The sequence below is a fragment of the Mauremys reevesii genome, linkage group 2 (genome assembly GCF_016161935.1).
Source record: "Mauremys reevesii isolate NIE-2019 linkage group 2, ASM1616193v1, whole genome shotgun sequence".
NCBI lineage: Eukaryota > Metazoa > Chordata > Testudines > Geoemydidae > Mauremys > Mauremys reevesii.
In genome coordinates this window covers 197,371,818-197,390,998 of record NC_052624.1, presented here as the reverse complement: position 1 = coordinate 197,390,998, position 19,181 = coordinate 197,371,818, and the positions used below count along the sequence as shown (strand labels likewise).

General features: G+C 43.3%; 1 long non-coding RNA gene across 1 annotated transcript; it reads left to right on the top strand.

Annotated features, from left to right (window-relative positions):
- The first annotated feature begins 281 nt into the window (after window positions 1-281).
- Window positions 282-8,399, top strand: LOC120398184. Its single transcript, XR_005594232.1, has 3 exons — window positions 282-334; window positions 4,285-4,446; window positions 8,093-8,399. It is a non-coding gene; the product is annotated as an uncharacterized LOC120398184 (long non-coding RNA).
- The last annotated feature ends 10,782 nt before the right edge of the window (window positions 8,400-19,181 follow it).

Sequence of the window (19,181 nt, the reverse complement as noted above, 5' to 3'; positions counted from 1 at the left end):
TGGAGTGTCCCAATCACTAACTTGTGGTGTAACAGAGGGCCTACAAGGCCTAGAGGGGAATGCTTGTGTTGCCCACAGGGGCGGCTCTAGGCACCAGCAAAGCAAGCACTTGCTTGGGGCAGCCCATTTGCAGGGGCAGCAGGGATCCAGCATGGGAGCTGAGAATCAGCAGGCGATTCTGGGAGCTGTAGTTCCTTGGTTAGCCTAAAGAGCCAGCCCTGGAGCAGGGAAAGAACTATATTTCCCAGCATTCCCTTGGCCACTACCAACTGGAAAGGAAAGAGGGGGACCTCATGCGGCAGCGTGCTGTGAGTGAAGAGTTGCACTGTGAATGGTAGGGAGACCACATTTTAACATTCAAAAAACTGGACACTCCACAGGGAGGGAAGCCCCACCCTGCCACCATCCACTCCCTCCGACTGCCCCCCACAGAAACCCCAACCCATCCAACCTCCTGTCCCCTGATCACCCCCTCCCGGGACCCCTGCCCCTAACTGCCCCACAGGACCCCACCCCCTATCTAAATGCCGCTGCTCCTTGTCCCCTGATTGCCCCCTCCCGGGACCCCTGCCCCTAACTGTCCCCCAACTGCCCGCTCCTGAGACCCCCCCCAACTTCCCCCCTAGGACCCCTCCCCACTTGTCCCCTGACAAACCCCTGGGACTCCCATGCCTATCCAACTGCTGCCTGTCCCCTGACTGCCCCCCTGAACCTCCACCCCATCCAACCCCCTTGCTCCCTGTCTCTTGACTGCCCCCCGGAACCTCCTACCCCTTCTCCAACCCTCAGCCCCCTTACCGTGCCGCTCCAGACACGCTGCTGCATACATGCTGCCGTGCTCCCTCGCGGAGTCCACCGCCCCCCACTCACCCACCCCCAGCACCTGCCTTCCAGATTTGAACACCTCAAAATTCAGGAGTGCTCAAGCTCAGTTTGGGTAGCTGTTACTTCATTTCTCCCAAATCAAATATACTGATCCACTGTAACTTGCTGTAGAAAAAGTAGGATAAAATTGAGCAAGAAATGCTTCCCAGTGGTTATTAGGACTGGAATTGCTATTTTCAACAGCCATTGCCTTTTTTGTTTGTTTGTTTAAAAGGAAGATAGTGATATTGCATTGGCAAATTCCCCATAGAAACAAAGAGTGGAACAAAAGAATAATAAAGGCACCTCAACTTTTCCTCATTTATGGAGGACAGTCTTTTATAATATGCATCCAGATATCCTCCAGTCACACAAGCTCAAAATTGTTCCACGTTACTGCAGTTCTGTAACCATATGGGAACCAATCCTGTCTGTGTTCTGTGCACATCTAAAATTCCTGCTGAATGACCTGCTCTGGGAGCGAGTTACCAGTGACCCAGGGCTGTGGCGGAAGGAGGGTGCAGGTGGGGGGGGAGCCCAGGGCTGGAGTGGCAGGAGGTGTGGGGGGGCACTGGGGGGGGCGAGGAGGGGCGCCCCGGGCGGGGGCGGCCGGAGGGTCGGGGGAGGGCGGTGGGGGGGGGGAAAGGGGGAAGCCCAGCGCTGGGGCAGCAGGGGGTGTGGGTGGGGGGGAGCCCAGGGCTGGGGCAGCCAAAATTTTTTTTTGCTCGGGGAAGCTGACCTGTGGCAGGCACAGACCAGGCTTCCTCACGCTAAAGTCAGGTGGTACCAAGGTGCCTGATAGCCCTGGTACCTCCAGGGAGTGTCACAGAAGGCAATGCCATTTCATCAGAGGTAGGTCTCCAAAGACTGAGCCTTATATGTCTGTCATTCCCTCCTGGAAGCCCTCGTGTCTGGAAATCTATATATATATCTTATAATATATTATAATAAATCTATATATTAACAGGATGCCCAAGTTGGTCTTGTTTCTAGACTATTTGGGGTCGGGAGGGAATTTTCCTCCAGGGCAGATGGGCAGAGGCCCTGGAGGTTTTTCCCCTTCCTCTGCAGCATGGGGCACGGACCACTTGATGGAGGATTCTCTGCAGCTTGAGGCCTTCAAACCACAGTTTGAGGACTTCAATAACTCAGACATAGGTTAGGGGTTTGTTACAGCAGTGGGTGGGTGGGTGAGATTCTGTGCCCTGCATTGTGCAGGAGGTCAGACTAGATGATCATAATGGTCCCTTCTGACCTTGAAGTCTATGAGTCTAAATTAACTGGCTTCAATAAAAGGGCTTTGTTTCAAGTGAGCCTCTTTTTGGATTTGAGCTGAGCTGGGAACAGCACAGAGTGGCTATTTTGCCTCCTGATTTGTCTTCTCTGGCTCTGTGGAGTACAGGGTATCATAAAGGTACAGCGTGAGTCAGCGCTGGGCATGAAGAGTCATTTAGCCAGGTTTCCATGATGCAAATATGTCAGGTGACTCATTTGTTATAAAACTGTAACTGGTGCAGGGATTATTCACCATATGTTTTATGTTGAACAGCATTTGGCTAAAGTCTTGCTGTGATTCCCTGTGTGTGTGGGGGGTGTTAATGGGTGAGGGCATGGCTGACCTAATTGCCCATGGTGGTGAACTCGTTGAGTACCTGATACTTAGAGAATAATAAGTGTACTTCTCTCTTCTGAGTTCAGATTATGATGTGGGTTTGTGACAGCAAAGTCTATGGTACTACTACTCTCGTGTAGCCTATGGATAGGGCTATAGATAATTTACTTCCCCTTACACCTTCAGCAAGTTTTATGTTATGTGTTTATGTTCTCGAATTATTGCACTTAGCAGACATATAGCAAGCTCTCTACTCCAATTCCTGCCATCCTGTTGCACTGTGGACGTTTGTTGGAGAAGTTGCTATAATATTGTCATCACTATTCATCTTTTGTAGTCAGAGGCAAAAGAGTGATTGTCTCTGAGAAATGGTGTTGGTCGGACTGAATTGTCCTGCTTGGAGGACAAAAGGATGGAGAGCAATTTCCAGAGTATTCTGTGATTAGCAAGGATACATCAGTTATGGCTTATGCTACAGTTTCTTCCAGTAGTATGTGTCTTATTGCCTCAGGCACTTGGATAAGTCTCTCTCTCTTGGGCTAGAACAGTTGTTTTTCTATTCCGATGCACCTCCAGAGAGGCAGATGTGCAGTTCTCTAGGCTCTGATCTAGCTGCAGCTGTAAGGAATGGAAACTTAATGTCTCTGTGGGTTTTTGTTTTCGTACTTTACCATGACTGTAACATCGGTGTGTAAAGATAATATATTTAGAGATTCTTTATTTATCAGTTTCCTTATTATCCCTATTCAAAGTATCAAAGATTCAGAACACCCTTACTACTCTAAATTTTTATTTTTACAACTTCAGAAGGGACCATATCATAGTTCTGTGCTCATAGTCCAATTTGAAATCCAAATACTATTTGACTGTTGCAAGCATGTCTTTTTCTGACACTGACTGGTGTTCAGTAGAAAGTGACATGAACTTTCATGTCAGTCCTCCTAAATTTTTTCTCTGAAGAAATAGTCTGCCCTTTGCCTCCTCTTCCGGTCTCTCTGATTGACCTTCTAAAATGGTGTGATTGGTGCAGCATTTGAAGGCAGCGTAAAAATGAGCTGTCCAGTGGTGTCAGTGTTTGCTCATGGAAGCTGTTTTGTTCCAGGCATTGTACAGCAGGTGCTCTTGATGTAACCACCATGTACCTTGTTGGTGTTTTTTGGAGTAGCTCATAATCATAGGAACAAGAATATTTACATTGAAGTACAGAATCTCGTTGAATTAATTCTGAACAAAACAAAATTCAGCATTATATGGTAAAGCATGGGGGGGTGAGGGACTGTCTTTGTTCTATTCATTTTGTTTGTGCAGCATCTAGTATTTATGGGGTCCTGCTTCACAACTAAGGCTGCCAGGCCCTACCATAATACACATAATAAAAAGTAATGAGTGAGTGTGCAAAACAATATAAATCAGGATTAAAAATGTTATTCTAAATGACACGTTGTGGAGTGTGTTTAGTCATTGTCATGTACAGCCATGACAGAGCTCCCATAAGTGGACACTCACCAGGCTGCTGTGTTTGAGTCCCAACATATTAGAACCATGTGTTCTTAAGCTTCCCTTCTTCTGAGTAGATTGCAGCACTGTTTGTTTCTTTGGCCTCTCCGGCATACTTCATAGGCACAGGCTCTCTGTCTGTTGCCTCTTCATAGAAACGGGACCTTGCAGCCCAGCTGCTCTAGGCCACCGGGAACAATGGTCATTGAGCATCCACCAATACCAGTAAATGAGCTGCTTGTTTAAAAACTGATGTAGACACTGAACAGAGCAGCATGATGAAACTCAGGGCTTGTCTACATTACCCGCAGGATCGACGGGCAGCGATCGATCCAGTGGGGGTCTAGTGTAGATGCGATAAATTGACCACTAAGCGCTCTCTTTTCAACTCCGGTATTCTACTGGAGTGAGAGTCGCAGGCGGAGTCAACGGGGGAGCATCAGCTGTTGGCTCACCACAGTAAAGACACCGCGGTGAGTAGATCTAAGCACGTCGACTTTGGCTATGTTATTCATGCAGCTGAAGTTGCGTACTTAGATTCCCCCCCTCCACCCGATGTAGACCAGGCCTCATGATACTTGTCAGTTCAGTTGAGTAACAAATTAATATTTAGTTTTTAACTTCCTTAGAAAAATCAGTGACATCTACCTAAACGTATCAATTTCCTCATAATGTCTGAAAAAGCCCATAATGTTAATTCTATAATACAGATATTATTTGTATCTCAGAATCCCCCAGGAATTGCTGTTGCATTTTTTTTAAACCTAGATTTAACAAAAATCAGGTTAGCCTATCTACGTTTTTAATCAGGATTCAATAATAAAAGCAGCTCAGGTGCAGTTCTACATGCTATTCTATTCTCATCCCTCTATTTCAATGTGCAGCAGATATCGGGGCTCACAATGACCCCCGTACTGAGTTTGAGGGATGGATGCATTTTGCCCTCCCACTCTGAAAGTCAGTGTTAAAAATGCGTGCCACTGATCTTCTTGTTGGCCAGCAGCATGACATCATCAACCCAGACCTCAGTTTAAATGACTCCCAGCCATATGTGGAAATATTTCAGTACACAGAGTGGCAGAAAGCGAGAGAGAGATTATTTGCTCCTTTGTGGTTCTTGGACTGAAAGTTTGCTTGCAATAGGATGACAGAATAGAAATAGGGAAATATTTCCAAAATTCGTCAGTGGTGCTTTCGTTATTTCAGCAGTTCCAGAAAGTTAAAAGGGCAATCAAATAATACCTTAAGTGATGTGGGTGGGGTGAGGTGGGGAGAGCAAGGCTGGTTCTAGGGTCAGACAAGCTGGACGCCAGCTTCCAAGGAATACAGATGTACAGTGTCAGTGTTTTTTTTTTCTTGCTCTGCTCTGATTGGCCACCCTTTTTTATTCTTCCCTCTGATTGGCTGGCTGTTTGGGTTTTTTCCCACCCCTCTGTTCCAATTGGCCAGCTTAAAAATGTTTCCCCCCCTTAGCTGATAAAACAGTGAGTGCAGCTTCTGGTGGGGGGAAAGGAACAATTAGCATGTGTAGTTCTGTTTGAAACAGGACTACATTAATACACACTAGGGAACTTTTAGTGTGTACCAGTAGGGTCCACATGGGCCAGTTAGTGTGCAACCCATGGGTGTGAACTAAAATGTCAGACTGGGTCCCCAGGTTACAGCACCCTGTGCCAGTTGTGATTACACAGCAGACCCAACTGGGTTCAGCTCCTGCAAGTCATGCCTTGAAGAGCTGTGACCGTTGGTGAATACAGTGACCCAAATAGCCCTTCCAAAACAAAATATTGTTTAATCATAACAGTAAAAGCAAAGCATAACAAGAGAAAAGGGCCTTAACACAATGAGCAGTCTACCTAAAAGCCTAGCTTATCCCACACACCCCAACCTGGGCAGTGGGATTCAGACTCTTCCCCAGCAGTCTCTGCCTGTCTTTCTCCTGTTGTCCAGGGAGTCTCCTTTCATCTTTTCCAAAAGTTCTTTGTTCCAGTTTCCCACCAGGTTTCCCTCTTCTCTAATTACAAGCCCAACTGTTGAACTCAGGATGGGTGTAGGTAAATGTCACTGCAAATGCCACCTACACAGACCTTTATGTGTTGGGAAATGGGGCTATATGAAGCCTTGGTCCACTTTCCTATGCAGGTACAATTTAACCCCTGTTTGAATGAACCCTATAATAATATAGCAAACAACACAATCAGACAGACAAATGGAACATATAATAGTAATAAAATATTGCAGGCAGCTTCCACATCCTTCATAGCATGTACCGAAGTAGAAGAGAACTATATGATTCAGAGCTTGGAAATGTTTGTTGTAACAGGCAGGATGGACATGAAGTGATTAGCTGTGAGTTTTCCTTCTTGTTGTAGTTGCGTTGGCAGTTACATTTTTGGAGTCCTCCCTTATGTGTGCTCATTTTTCTCTTGGAGCATGATCATTACAGAACTGAGTTGCCATCTGTATATTGGCCTAAAGGCAAAGTACTGTGAGTTCTGATGCTCAATAACTTTTTAAAATGTGTCCTCTTCCAGTTAAAAAAAGAAGGTAATAAAAGGTAATAATTGGAGATATACCAATCTCCTAGAACTGGAAGGGACCTTGAAAGGTCATCAAGTCCAGCCCCCTACCTTCACTAGCAGGACAAATTTTTGCCCCAATCCCTAAGTGGCCCCCTCAAGGATTGAACTCATAACCCTGGGTTTAGCAGGCCAATGCTCAAACCACTGAGCTATCCCTCCCCCCAAAGAAGCACATTTTAGAGTCAGAACAGGGAAACCAGCATGTGAAATGGATGCTAGGTTGAAAAAATATATTAAAAAATTAAATTAACACAGGTTGGAAGAAGAAATGAAGAAAAGGTAGGTGAATCATCAAATTGATGAAAATTACAAACTCCTTGAGATATCAAGCATTGATTAGGAGAAGAGTCTGCTCAATGGGGAAAGAAAACATCAAGATGGTAAATATAATAAATTACTGTGGAATAAAATTTAGCATTTATTTGTGTTAAAGACCGATTTATTCTGGCTGCCATTATGAAAATTGCTTGAGGAGGAGAGAGATTTCTGAATATAAACTTGTTGGGAGCTTTAATGCCTCAGGAGAAAGAGTTTAATTGGAAAAAAGCATTTATAAAAAATATTTATTTATTTTGCTGGTATGAGAGCTTGATTCATCCTTTGGAAAAAAAATCATAATGCTGATAACACATTAAGTATACTGGAGTATTCAGGTTAACCATAAATGCTAACAGGCATGTCCCTCCAGACTACCGAGACCATTAAAGATGAGAAAAGGGCTAAAGTTAGGTCTTTGAATGTATATATTCTAGTACAAAGTCCAAACGGTCAGATCCTTAACAATACCAAGAGCCTGTAACTCCTGTTGGAACCAGTACTGGTGCTCAACATCAGGCCACTATTGTAAATTAAAATACTGATTTTTCCTGGTAGTGCAAATTAGCAAGGTTCAACTGACTAGGAGATCCATCACAGATGACTAAATTCTGTGAAATAACAAGTAAAACAAGCATGACAAACGAAGATTACTGCATAACAAAATGTACTTTGATCCTTTATTTTAACAAGTGTACTTCAGTTTTAACTGAATTTAGGCTTGAAATTAAAATCTGAGTGCCAAACCCTGAAATATGAATTGGAATCTAGACTCCGTATCTTGGGTACAACTTCATTTTATATTAGAAGAATACATCATAACACAGTGTGTTGTTATTTATTTGTACTACAATAGTGCCCAGAGGCCAAGGCCCCATTGTACTAGGCACCACACAAACAAACAAACAAAAGAGAGACAATCCCTGCTCAAAAGAGTTGCTAATAAGTGTGTTGTATATTTTGGAAGCTAATATTTTTTATTTTTTGAGTGGTACAAGTGTGCTCAGTGCTGAACAGAACAGAGAAAGGAGACAAGGTCTGAGCCCAGAGACACAAAAATGAGAAAAAAAGGCAAAGAAAATCTGTTACCTTTTTCTCTCCCTCTACTTCTTTTCTCTCATAACACTTGAATAGAATATGGCGTCTTCTGTGTGAGACTCTCACTGTAATGAATCATGCCTCAGAACACACCAGTGAGGTAGATATTATTCCCATTTTACAGATCGGAAAATGGAGCGGAGAGCATACGTAATGCAGTCTTTGATAGAGCCAGGAAGAGAACAGCCCTGATTGCCAGTAACGTGCTTCGACCACAAAGCCATGTTTCCTGTGTTAATAACATGAGATCTCATTATCTAACTCTTTTAAAGCTTAGCTGAGAGCACAGAGTTTTGGATTTTTTTGTGAGATTTATGAGATGTATGCATTAGTGAAGTAAAAATTAGCAAGTTTCTCCTGTAGTTTAAAAAAACACATTATAATAAAAAGAAAGTCTGAGACAAACCATGGTATGCATCATGTTGAAGGAATTTGGGGCGTCTTCAGTAAAGGCAGTTATGTGTTTTTAGCCATCACATTATCCTTGCATTAGTTTTGGCTTAGGAACCTTATTTTTATTAAGTGTTTTAACAGCTGACAGTGGTTACTGTCAGGTTAACATATATAGAAACGCTAGTGATAGTGCAGTAAAATTAAAATAATTATTTAGTTATGCTTTCAGAGATTATAATTGAGATGAGCATAAACTCATCAAAACTCAGATCTGGATTCATATTCAGACTATCCAATAGTTCAGGCTTTTACTTTGAGCTCACCTCTCCTTCGTATCAGAAATAATATTGTATACATGAGCAGTACAAAGGAGCCTAATACTTTACAACAAGCCAAAGAAGACAGAGTTCCTGCCCCAAGATACTAGTTGCTAAAATGGACTGACAGTACAGTTCCAAACATTTCAGCCAACATTTTAAAAGTGGCTACTGATTGTGGATGCCCTAAAGTTTTGGTGTTCGACTTGAGATATGTTGGGTCTGTTTTTAAGGCTGAACACCCGCAGCCCTCAGTGACTTCATTTGGAGTTGTGGGTACTCAGCACATCTGAAAATAGTTCACAAGGTATCTCTGCTGAGGTCCCCAAAACTGGTGGCCACTCTTAAAGTTTGGGCTGTAATAGGCTGGATTGATCAAAGGGCTGGTGTGAAAGCAGTACAGACATAGCATAATATGTTCACATTGTATAATGCTATTGCATTGGTAGGTTACGGTTGAAAGGTTTAATTATATCCAGTTAAAATATTTTCTCATTCTAAAAAACAATAAACTTTCAAATGAACATCACCCTATGATGTCTTTTATTAAGTGGAGTTTTAAAACATTACATCACTGGACTGTTGATACTGCCTAACAGTACCTGGAGCTGGTAAATTATTTCATGCATTATTATTTTGAAATAAGTTTGTAGTCTCAACTGGAAATTATCTGCTCTGAGTAGAGAGAAATTTTTTAAATGCAAGTCCCAGTCATTTTTTTCCTCTTTAAATTTAAAAAGGACACTTAAGAATGTTGGGTAATGTGTCACATTCTCCATTTTTTAAAAATGGTTTGTAATCTGATGGAGAATTTCCTGATGCTGTTGGACTTCAGTGGGAGTTTTGCCTGAAAAAAAAGTCAGGGTTTTGCATGAATGTTAGCAAAATGACAATTACTTATTTGCTGATGTTAGTTGAAATAATGTAGTACTTGTCAAAACAGTGTGTCTAGATTCTCAGCCAGTGCAAATCAGTGTATCTCCATGGGTTTCAGTGGAACTGTGCTGATACACAGTAGCTGAGAGCCTGATCAGTGTTTTTTTGCGTTTTTTTCCCCCCCAGTTGTTGTGCTTTCAGTGCTGGGTCCTGAAAATCCATTTAAGTTAGCACTGTTCACAGAGCTATGTGGACAGCATTGATAATGATGATGTGCACAAGCAAGGAAGCAGACTAATGAGGGTTTTAAGAATGTTGTATAGTAACTGCAATGTAAACATGTAATACTGAGAGGTAATCAGATATCTTGTCAGGCTAAAGGATTTTACTGATTATTTCAACTTTCCTTGGCACGCCTATAATTCTTCTCCCAACTAGGAGCAAGGATATCCTTGTGCCAATTACAGTGTTGTTCTTAGTGTGAAACTCACGGTGGCCTAAAACATAAGCTGTAATTACTTTCTTATCCAGAAGTTAATATGTTACTTTTTTCAAAGGTTCTTTCTGATCGTTTCTAGCTGCTATGGTAACAGTTCGCATCAATTATTTCTGGTGCTTTCTTGTAACTTCCTTCTTGTAAGGGAATTCTGAAAAGTTTTGCTGACTTTCACATTTATCACTCACATTGTAGTTGCCAGGAAATGAGAGGGATACTTGTTGAGTTGTACGGTGCTTGATTCTCCCCAGCACTAAATCAAATGCTACATTCATAATCCTCAAATACTATTGAAAGAAGAATAATTTCTAGATCTTTGAATTTTGTTCTAAAAAGTAACAAATTCCTTCTGTTGGAGGAGATGGGATAGGCCTGTACCCCCCCCCCCCATCCCTCATAAATTGAGAATGTACACAGAGCACCCTATGATTCTCTTTCCCTCCCTGGCAATGCCTAGTTCAGTGGCTAGTGACGAGGGAAAACTTCTTATATGCATGTTATTGAAGATATTACATTTCTACGGCTGGGAAATCAGTATTGACTAGTCCATTAACAACTGCCACTTCCTCAGTCACATTAATGTAGTTGTTTTGTTTAATAGAGCTCTTTAAAGAATTTTTATGTATCAGTGTTTTCCCTGAGATTCTAAGACGGCAATAGAATGACATTGTCTTCAAACATTTTACAATTTAATTAAGAAAGAGTATGCTGCTTTAAAGTTTGGATTGAGATTTTAAGTGCAACAAACTCAGGAAATTGAAAAATATAGGGCTTACAGTAACCTCTTGCACATATGCAATGTTCTGTATTGTTGCATATGAAAGTTAAGTTTAATTCTTTACTGCTCATATGTAATGTGGCTGAGTAACCATTGTAGTGAGAATGGTAAGTTTTAAAATTCCTGATTTGTGTGTTTAAAATCTCATCCAGAACTTTGCATTCCAATAGATTTTCAATTTTATTTTCCTCTTATAAAATACATTCAGTTGGAGCTTCAAGCTGTACATTTTAAAAAAGTCTATGGAAAGTAGTTGATTTAAGGAACTGTCAATGGCTTTTGACTCTTTCACCACTAGGTCACTGGTATGAATTTAAACCTGTTTGTCAATGACCAAAAATCATTATTGTCTGAAGGCTGTTCAGTGATCTATGTGAAACAAATTTGATCTTGTCCAGTTTCCACTGGACAGGTGTCCATATCACAAAATCTCTACCAGAGCTAGCAGTAGCTGCCAGCCTTGTTGGAAATTGTAGCAAAGGAGACAAGATTTAAATATGTGCATGGAGTTTGAATTATCTTTTTACCCCTAGAAATAGTTTTTCCAGATCTGGAATGAGGATGAACCATGTGGGGAACACTTGCAGTGTTGCTGCCTGTGGTACCTGAAGAAGAGATCTGTGTAAGCTTGAAGCTTGTTTCTTTCACCAACAGAAGTTGGACCAGTAAAAGATATTACCTCACCCACCTTGTCTCTGTGATACATCTGTTCAGCTGATAAACAGAGAACTTCATTCTGTAGTGACAGTTCATTCACCCTGCATCAACACTACATTGAATTTCTTTTTATGAATATTTGAGGGAGTTACTCCCTTATTGCTTAGTCAACTAAATTGAAACAGTGTGTCCATAGCAAATGTCATCTATTAAAATCAGTTCATTTGACATTTTCAACTGCAATAAAAGCTTCAGAATATATTAATGGATGCAAAACTTTTTATGTTCAGACAAAACAGATGCCTAAATGGAATTTTATCAGACTTTCCAAAAAGTCTTGCATTATGGCTGAGAATTGTTTTCAGAGAAGAGAGGCCAGAAAGGATTTTTTTTCTTGATTTGAAAAGCTGACTAAAAATAAAGGCTGAGGGTACTCAAGGAGTACTCTAAATCTTAAAAATATTTAGGTCAGAATATTAATTTGTAGGGTTACTTTTTCAGACTGAATTTGGGGTAGGAAACAAGCATGGAAGGCTTAGTGATTTAAAAAAAATTGAGCTGTAATAAGCTTTGTATTCTGTCTTTGGAATTACTGACTACTTAGCTGTGAAACCAAAATGACTCCCAAGGGAGAAATCCTGGCCCTATTTAAGTCAATGGCAAAACTCGCATTTACTTCAGCATTTCACCCAGTGTTAAATTTTTCCCTCCCCAACTTTTAAGAGAGAGATTATTTGATGATCTAACGGAAAAAGAAAATGGCTCTTGCTCAGTGTTTTTCCATTTACTTTATATCCTTGTTAAAATCAAATGAATGTGTATATTTTCACCAAAATAAACATGTCTTTGTTTGGATCTCTGTGGTCTACATTACAATGTCCAGGCCAGACTCAGTTTGCCTCCAGAAGATAAAATTGTGCTTGTGAATTTTATCAGCAATTAGAGAAACAGGGTAGGTGAGGTAATATCTTTTATTGGACCAACTTCAGTTGGTGAGAGAGACAAGCTTTTGAGCCCCACTAGGTAAGTCTGCACAGAAATATAAGCCCAAACTTGAGTCTGAGCTCAAGCCTAGCGCCTGTTGCATGCACACACCAATTGTGCTAATCTAGGGCTCAAACCCAGGGTCCCAGGACCCTGCAGTGCTGGAGGGTCTGAGCCCGTGTTAATTTGGGACTTACTGGTTTCTTGTGTGCATGCAGCCTCAGCTTGACCCAGAAGTCCTCTGGATGTATCCCAGAGAGCCTTGGGGCAATTTCCTTAGTCCTCTCCATGCCGACAATCTGGGAGTGCAGCCACATCTCCCTTTGCAAATGGCAGCAGCTCAAATCAGTGTTAACCCATTGTCTGCTGAAGACCGGTCTGCAAGCGCAGTATCAGAGAACTTGCAGGGTTTTCAATGGAGACCAGTCAGAATAAGTTTTTGCAAAGAGAGCTGCTGCTTGGTCACAAGAGCTGCTGCTTGGTCACAAGAGCACAGGCAGATTTTGATGCACACTGCCCAGGCTCCCCTGCACTCACAGCCCCAGGGGTCCCTGGGAGCAAGGGTCAGAGAGCAGAGCAGGGGCTAGGTGGCTGTCTTGCAGGGAGGGGGAGTGGCAGAGCTCCTGGCTCAGCACGGTTGGGGTAGGATGACCCTAACACCCCAGCTGCTCCCCCTTCCTGCCAGGCAGCCACTTGGTCCCTGCTCAGCACTCTGTACCTCCCCCGCCCCCCCGGCCCATGGCTGCGTATGTGTGGGGGCACCCAGGCAGCATGCACTGTCAGGGCAGTGAGTGGAAGCCAGCCCCAAAACGTCCCTGCAACATCCTGTGGTGGCAGCTCCGGCTCCTCCTCGTTGCTGCAGGGAGCAAAGCCGTGCTGAGTTGGGAGCTGTGCTGCTTCCCCTCCCTGCAGGGCAGCCGCTTAGTCCCCGCTCTGCTCTCTGTCCCTTGCTCCGGGACCCCACTGCCTCCCTGGGGCTGTGTGTGCAGGGGTGCCCAGGCAGGGTGCACTGTCAGAGAGGTGAGTAGAAGCCAGCCCCAAAACATCCCACAGCGTCCCGGGGGTCCCTTATCTCTGCCTCCCAGAATACGGCAGGGGTAGGGATAAGGGATCCCCTGGGGTTGCTGGAGCACGCTGCACCCCAAGCCCTGGGAATACACTTCACCACTCCACAGTCACAGCAGCCGGGGGCTGGGGGGGAGGGAGTGTTTTTCCTCTGAAACCTACGTTTTATGTCAAACTTCAAAACAAACAGACAAAAATAAATTAAAAAACAACCAAACGAAACCACCTTAATTCAACATCCCATTTTTAAAATGAAGAGTTGCAACATTTAATTGTAATAGTCTGACAGCCCTGGAGACTGATGTCCCTATTATCCTCAGAGCAGGTGCACATGGGCATCTTCCTGCCATGGGACTCAGCCTAGAGGTGGAGAGCCCAATTCCCAGATTAGATAGTAGTTCAGTATAAAGCCTTCTCAAACTGCATTCATTCTACTCATTTTGGGGTGGGGGGGATAGCTCAGTGGTTTGAGCATTGGCCTGCTATAAACCCAGGGTTGTGAGTTCAATCCTTGAAGGGGCCATTTAGGGATCTGGGGCAAAAATGTGCCTGGGGATTGGTCCTGCTTTGAGCAGGGGGTTGGACTAGATGACCTCCTGAGGTCCCTTCCAGCCCTGATATTCTATGATTCTATACTGAGACAGCCACCAAAGAAGCAAATTATGCCATTTATGTGCTCATGTGTTCCTTATGGGCACTATCACAGTTAGGAAACAGGGTGGGCAGTAGAGTTTTCCCACAGTTCAGCACATTCGTACGGGTAGAGTGTTGACACCAGGGAACGGGGATGCTAGGCACTCTGGGATAGGGTTACTTTGACTTGGGTCTATGCACTGCAGTGGACGCCAGAGCCCTAGGTTTGAGCATGGGTCAGAAAATCATTAACTGAGGGTTAAAATGCACTGTAGACACTCAAGCCCAGGGTTCCCTGACATGGATCAGCTGACTTGAGTCCTATTAACCCTAGGCTTACATTGCTGTGTAGACTTACTCACAGAGCTTTTCTTCAAGTCAGAGAAAGATACTCCCAGCATCACAGCTAAATGCAAGGTGGAACAGATTGTTTAGCATAAGTAGTTAGTATGTGTTCTAAGGGACTGTGACAGATTGAATCACAGAACACCCCTTGGGAGCTGCCACCTGATTTGCCAAGACTACCTCTGCCCCTGCTTTCCCTGCCAGCTCGGGACCCCAGCACCCTGTCTTACTGAGCCAGACACGCCCATCTGCTCCAACACAGACCCAGGGTCTGAATTACTTGCCCCACAGCTTCAGACTTAACTGAAAGCAGCTTACAGAAGTGTTCTTGTCTTTAACACTCAGATGTCCAACTCCCAATGGGGTCTAAAACCCAAATAAATCCGTTTTACCCTGTATAAAGCTTATACAAGGTAAACTCATAAATTGTTCACCCTCTATAACTGATAGATATGCACAGCTGTTTGCCCCCTCCCCCCCAGGTATTAATACATACTCTGGGTTAATTAATAAGTAAAAAGTGATTTTATTAAATACAGAAAGTAGGATTTAAGTGGTTCCAAGTAGTGACAGAACAAAGTGAATTACCAAGCAAAATAAAATACAACACGCAAGTCTATGTCTAATACAATAATACAATTGAGTACAGATAAAATCTCACCCTCAGAGACGTTTCAATAAGTTACTTTCACAAACTGGACGCCTTCCTAGTCTAGGCATGGTCCTTTCCCCGGTACAGCTCTTGTTACAGCTCAGGTGGTAGCTAGGGGATTCCTCATAATGGCTGCCTCTTTTCTGTGTTCCACCCATTTATATAGCTTTTTCATAAGGTGGGAATCCTTTGTCCCTCTGTGTTTCCCACCCCCTCCTTCTCAATGGAAAAGCACTAGGTTAAAGATGGATTCCAGTTCAGGTGACATGATCACATGTTATTGTAAGACTTCATTGCCCACTTGCCAGCACACACGTATACAGGAAGACTTATAGGTAAAACAGAGCCATCTACAGACAATTGTCCAGGTTAATGGGAGTCGTCAAGATTCCAACCCACCATTAATGGCCCACATGTTGCATAATTACAATAGGCCCTCAGAGTTATGTTTCATATTTCTAGGTTCAGATACAAGAGTGGTATATTTATACAAATAGGATGATCACACTCAGTAGATTATAAGCTTTGTAATGATACCTTACAAGAGACCATTTGCATGAAGCATATTCCAGTTACATTAGCATATTTTCATAAAATCATATAGGCTGCAACGTCACAGGGACCATTCAAGTAGAGTGGCCCATTAATAGCTCTGCAGTTATAGGACAAAAAGAGGGGGTTATTGGGTTGTTGTAATAAGCTATAAATTCAGTGTCGACCACACCATATTCGCAATTATTGACATTCATAGCTTTACTCAAATATTCCCCTGAGAAGTCATGTCCTTGCTTTACATATGGAGAATTCCTTTGACATAGTAGAACAGGTGTTCATGACTAAAAATTTGTAAAGACTAAAAGCTGAATCCTAAATATTGTAAATATTGACATTGCCCATGGTACATTCTGGTGGGGTTTTTTTGTTTTTGTTTAATTCCAAGAGACTGGACAGCATGCCTTTTACCGTTTACATTTCATTTGTATTATTATATTGTAACTTATTCAAAGATTTTTGAAATTAGAGGATGCTGCCTCCACTGATCTCTGGGTATTATGGATGAAGAATGGTATCAACTATGATGTTAGTATATCAACAAAATAATCTAGATCAGTGTTTCCCAAACTTGGGATGCTGCTTGTTTAGGGAAAGCCCCAGGCAGGCCCGGCCGGTTTGCTTACCTGTCGCATCCGCAGGTCCGGCCGATCGCGGCTCCCACTGGCCGCGGTTCGCTGGTCCAGGCCAATGGGAGCTGCTGGAAGCGGCAGCCAGTACGTCCTTCGGCCCATGCTGCTTCCAGCTGCTCCCATTGGCCTGGAGCAGTGAACCATGGCCAGTGGGAGCCACGATCGGCCATACCTGCGGATGCGGCAGGTAAACAAACCGTCCGGGCCCGCCAGGGGCTTTCCCTAAACAAGCAGCGTCCCAAGTTTGGGAAACACTGATCTAGATAATATAAGCCAAGGGTAAATTGCAGTTAGATTGTTATATTGGTGAGGTCCATCAAGACCTTCTGTTTCTGTGTCCTTGTCTACACTACAAAATTAAGTCAACCTAAGTTAGGTCAATGTTCATGTCCACATTGAGCCCTCTCTGTCAGTGTTGCGCATCCTCATCAGGAGCATTTCCACCGACTTAACAGTGTTGGGCATTGTGGGGGCATTGATAGCTGGACCACCCTCGGGGGCGGGCTGACAGGGATCTAGCTGTAAGCTCTGTGTGGGGCTAACACTCAACAGGCAATGTAAGTAATGCAGTGTCTATACAGACACTGTATTGCCCTAACTACCTCAGTCTAAGTGCTACACCTCTTGCGGAGGTGGAGGTCTTAGGTCGGTGTAGTGGGCGACTTACATCGGCGGGAGCAATGTTATTGGGGAGGGATAGCTCAGTGGTTTGAGCATTGGCCTGATAAACTCAGAGTTGTGAGCTCAATCCTTGAGGGGGTAACTTAGGGATCTGGGGCAAAAATCAGTACTTGGTCCTGCTAGTGAAGGCAGGGGGCCAGACTCAACCTTTCGAGGTCCCTTCCAGTTCTAGGAGATAGGTATATCTCAAATTATTATTATTATTAGTGTAGACGCTTACAGAGTTAGGTTGACTTAAGCTGCCTTATGTTTACCTAACTCTGTAGGGTAGACCAAGCCTAAGCTCTCATGCTTAAGGCTCCCCTAGGGTAGTCTAAATGCTACTCATTTTACTTACATTGGAGGGACTGAGATGACCCTTCTGGAATCTGAACTTGTGATTCCAGGAAGTGTGTTCCACATCTGGTGCTTAGTCCATGTAACAGAGTATGGTGGCTCCTTTAAAGGGGAAGCACTGCCACCTGGAGTCACTAGGGCATGGATCTTTAAGGAAAGAGGAACTATGGGAAATGACACTCTAGGTTCCCACCTGTGGACTGCAAGTGTAGTCTTCTTAGTATGTGCTCAGTAAGGGGGAAAGGAGCTGGCAGAAGGCCTGAAAATTTCTGGGAGAGGCCAGTAGGGAGATTCTCAAGCCAGGGAATCTTGGCTAGGCTGTGGTGAGGCCATATAGGAAGTGGCCTGGAAAGGAGTGAAGCAAGGGATTGATTGGAGTATGCTGCCTCAAAGTCTGTGAGCTCCAGGTCAGAACCTGGAGTTGGGAGAGGTACCCAGGTTCCCTTATATCCCAGCTGTGCCCAGGAAGTGGCAAGTTAATACCCTGCTGGAGGAGAAAAAGCACTATTATATTCTTTCTTTGCTCTCCCAATGAGGAACTGAAAGGGCTGCTGAGCCCAGAGAGAGCAGAGGGAGAGACTGTGTTGTTTTAGGGACTGTTGTATTCTTTCGTCCCTTGTAAGGGGAAGGCCTTTAATAAGAGGTGTAGCTGGAGGACTAAATCTCCTCTCTCCCTTCTGCCAGCTGCTGACAGCAGACCACTTGTTGTCATAGACTTAAGGTCAGAAGGGACCATTATGGTCTCCTTGTCTGACCTCCTGAAGAATGCAGGCCACAGAATCTCAGCCACCCACTCCTGTAACAAACCCCTAACCTATGTCTGAGTTATTGAAGTCCTCAAATCGTGGTTTAAAGACCTCAAAGTGCAGAGAATCCTCCAGCAAGTGACCCGTGCCCCACACTGCAGAGGAAGGCGAAAAACCTCCAGGGCCTCTGACAATCTTCCCTGGAGGAAAATTCCTTCCTGACCCCAAATATGGCGATCAGTTTGTCAGAGGGAAAACTGAGGCAGATGCAGGATCAGATGGGGGAGAGGTAAGAGACTTCGTTATTGTGTACTAAGTTGTACCCTACCATTTGGGGAAGTGGCTCCTCATGCAGAGATGTCCTTTTTACAAATCTCTTCTTACAAAGGCATTTTTCCAGGTATTCTTTTTTCGCAGTTTGTGTATAATATGTATTATAATGCATTTTGGCTTTATTCATTTCTCCCTATCTGTACTGCTTACATGTTCATAAATTATCTAAACAAATTAAATCAACCCATAAAAGATCACACTCTTCAAGCGTTAATTTTATTTAACAACTAATGTTCTGTGTAAGAAGATTCAGCGAATAATTCAGTTTTTGGAAGAAAATACTAAAGTAGATGGCTCATTCCCTACAGTTTATTTTCAGTTTCACCTAGTGTTTTATGTTAGCTAGGATTTCACCTAATCTAGTATTTTTAGACTAGGAACTTGAACATCATCCTTCCTTTTTATTTTTCCAGACAATTTAAGGAGTTTTCTACTATACTTTTTATTGCTAAAATTTGTCTTTTATAAAAGTAGGCACCTGTGGTTTTACCATATGTTAGATATAACAAGAAGTCGTCATTCATGTGGTTGATGAGAAAGTTTCTGAATTTTTCACCCAGGTAAGCTTGAAGGAATTTTGGGATAAATTGGCTCCATTGATGTTGTTTCAGTTGAGGCCATGAAGGTACACACTAAACATAAATCTGTTAATGGCTCATTTGGTTTAAGTAAACAAGGGTCTAATGCACTGAAATATATTTACTTAGTGGCCTTGTTTAATCCCAGCAAGCAGCTGT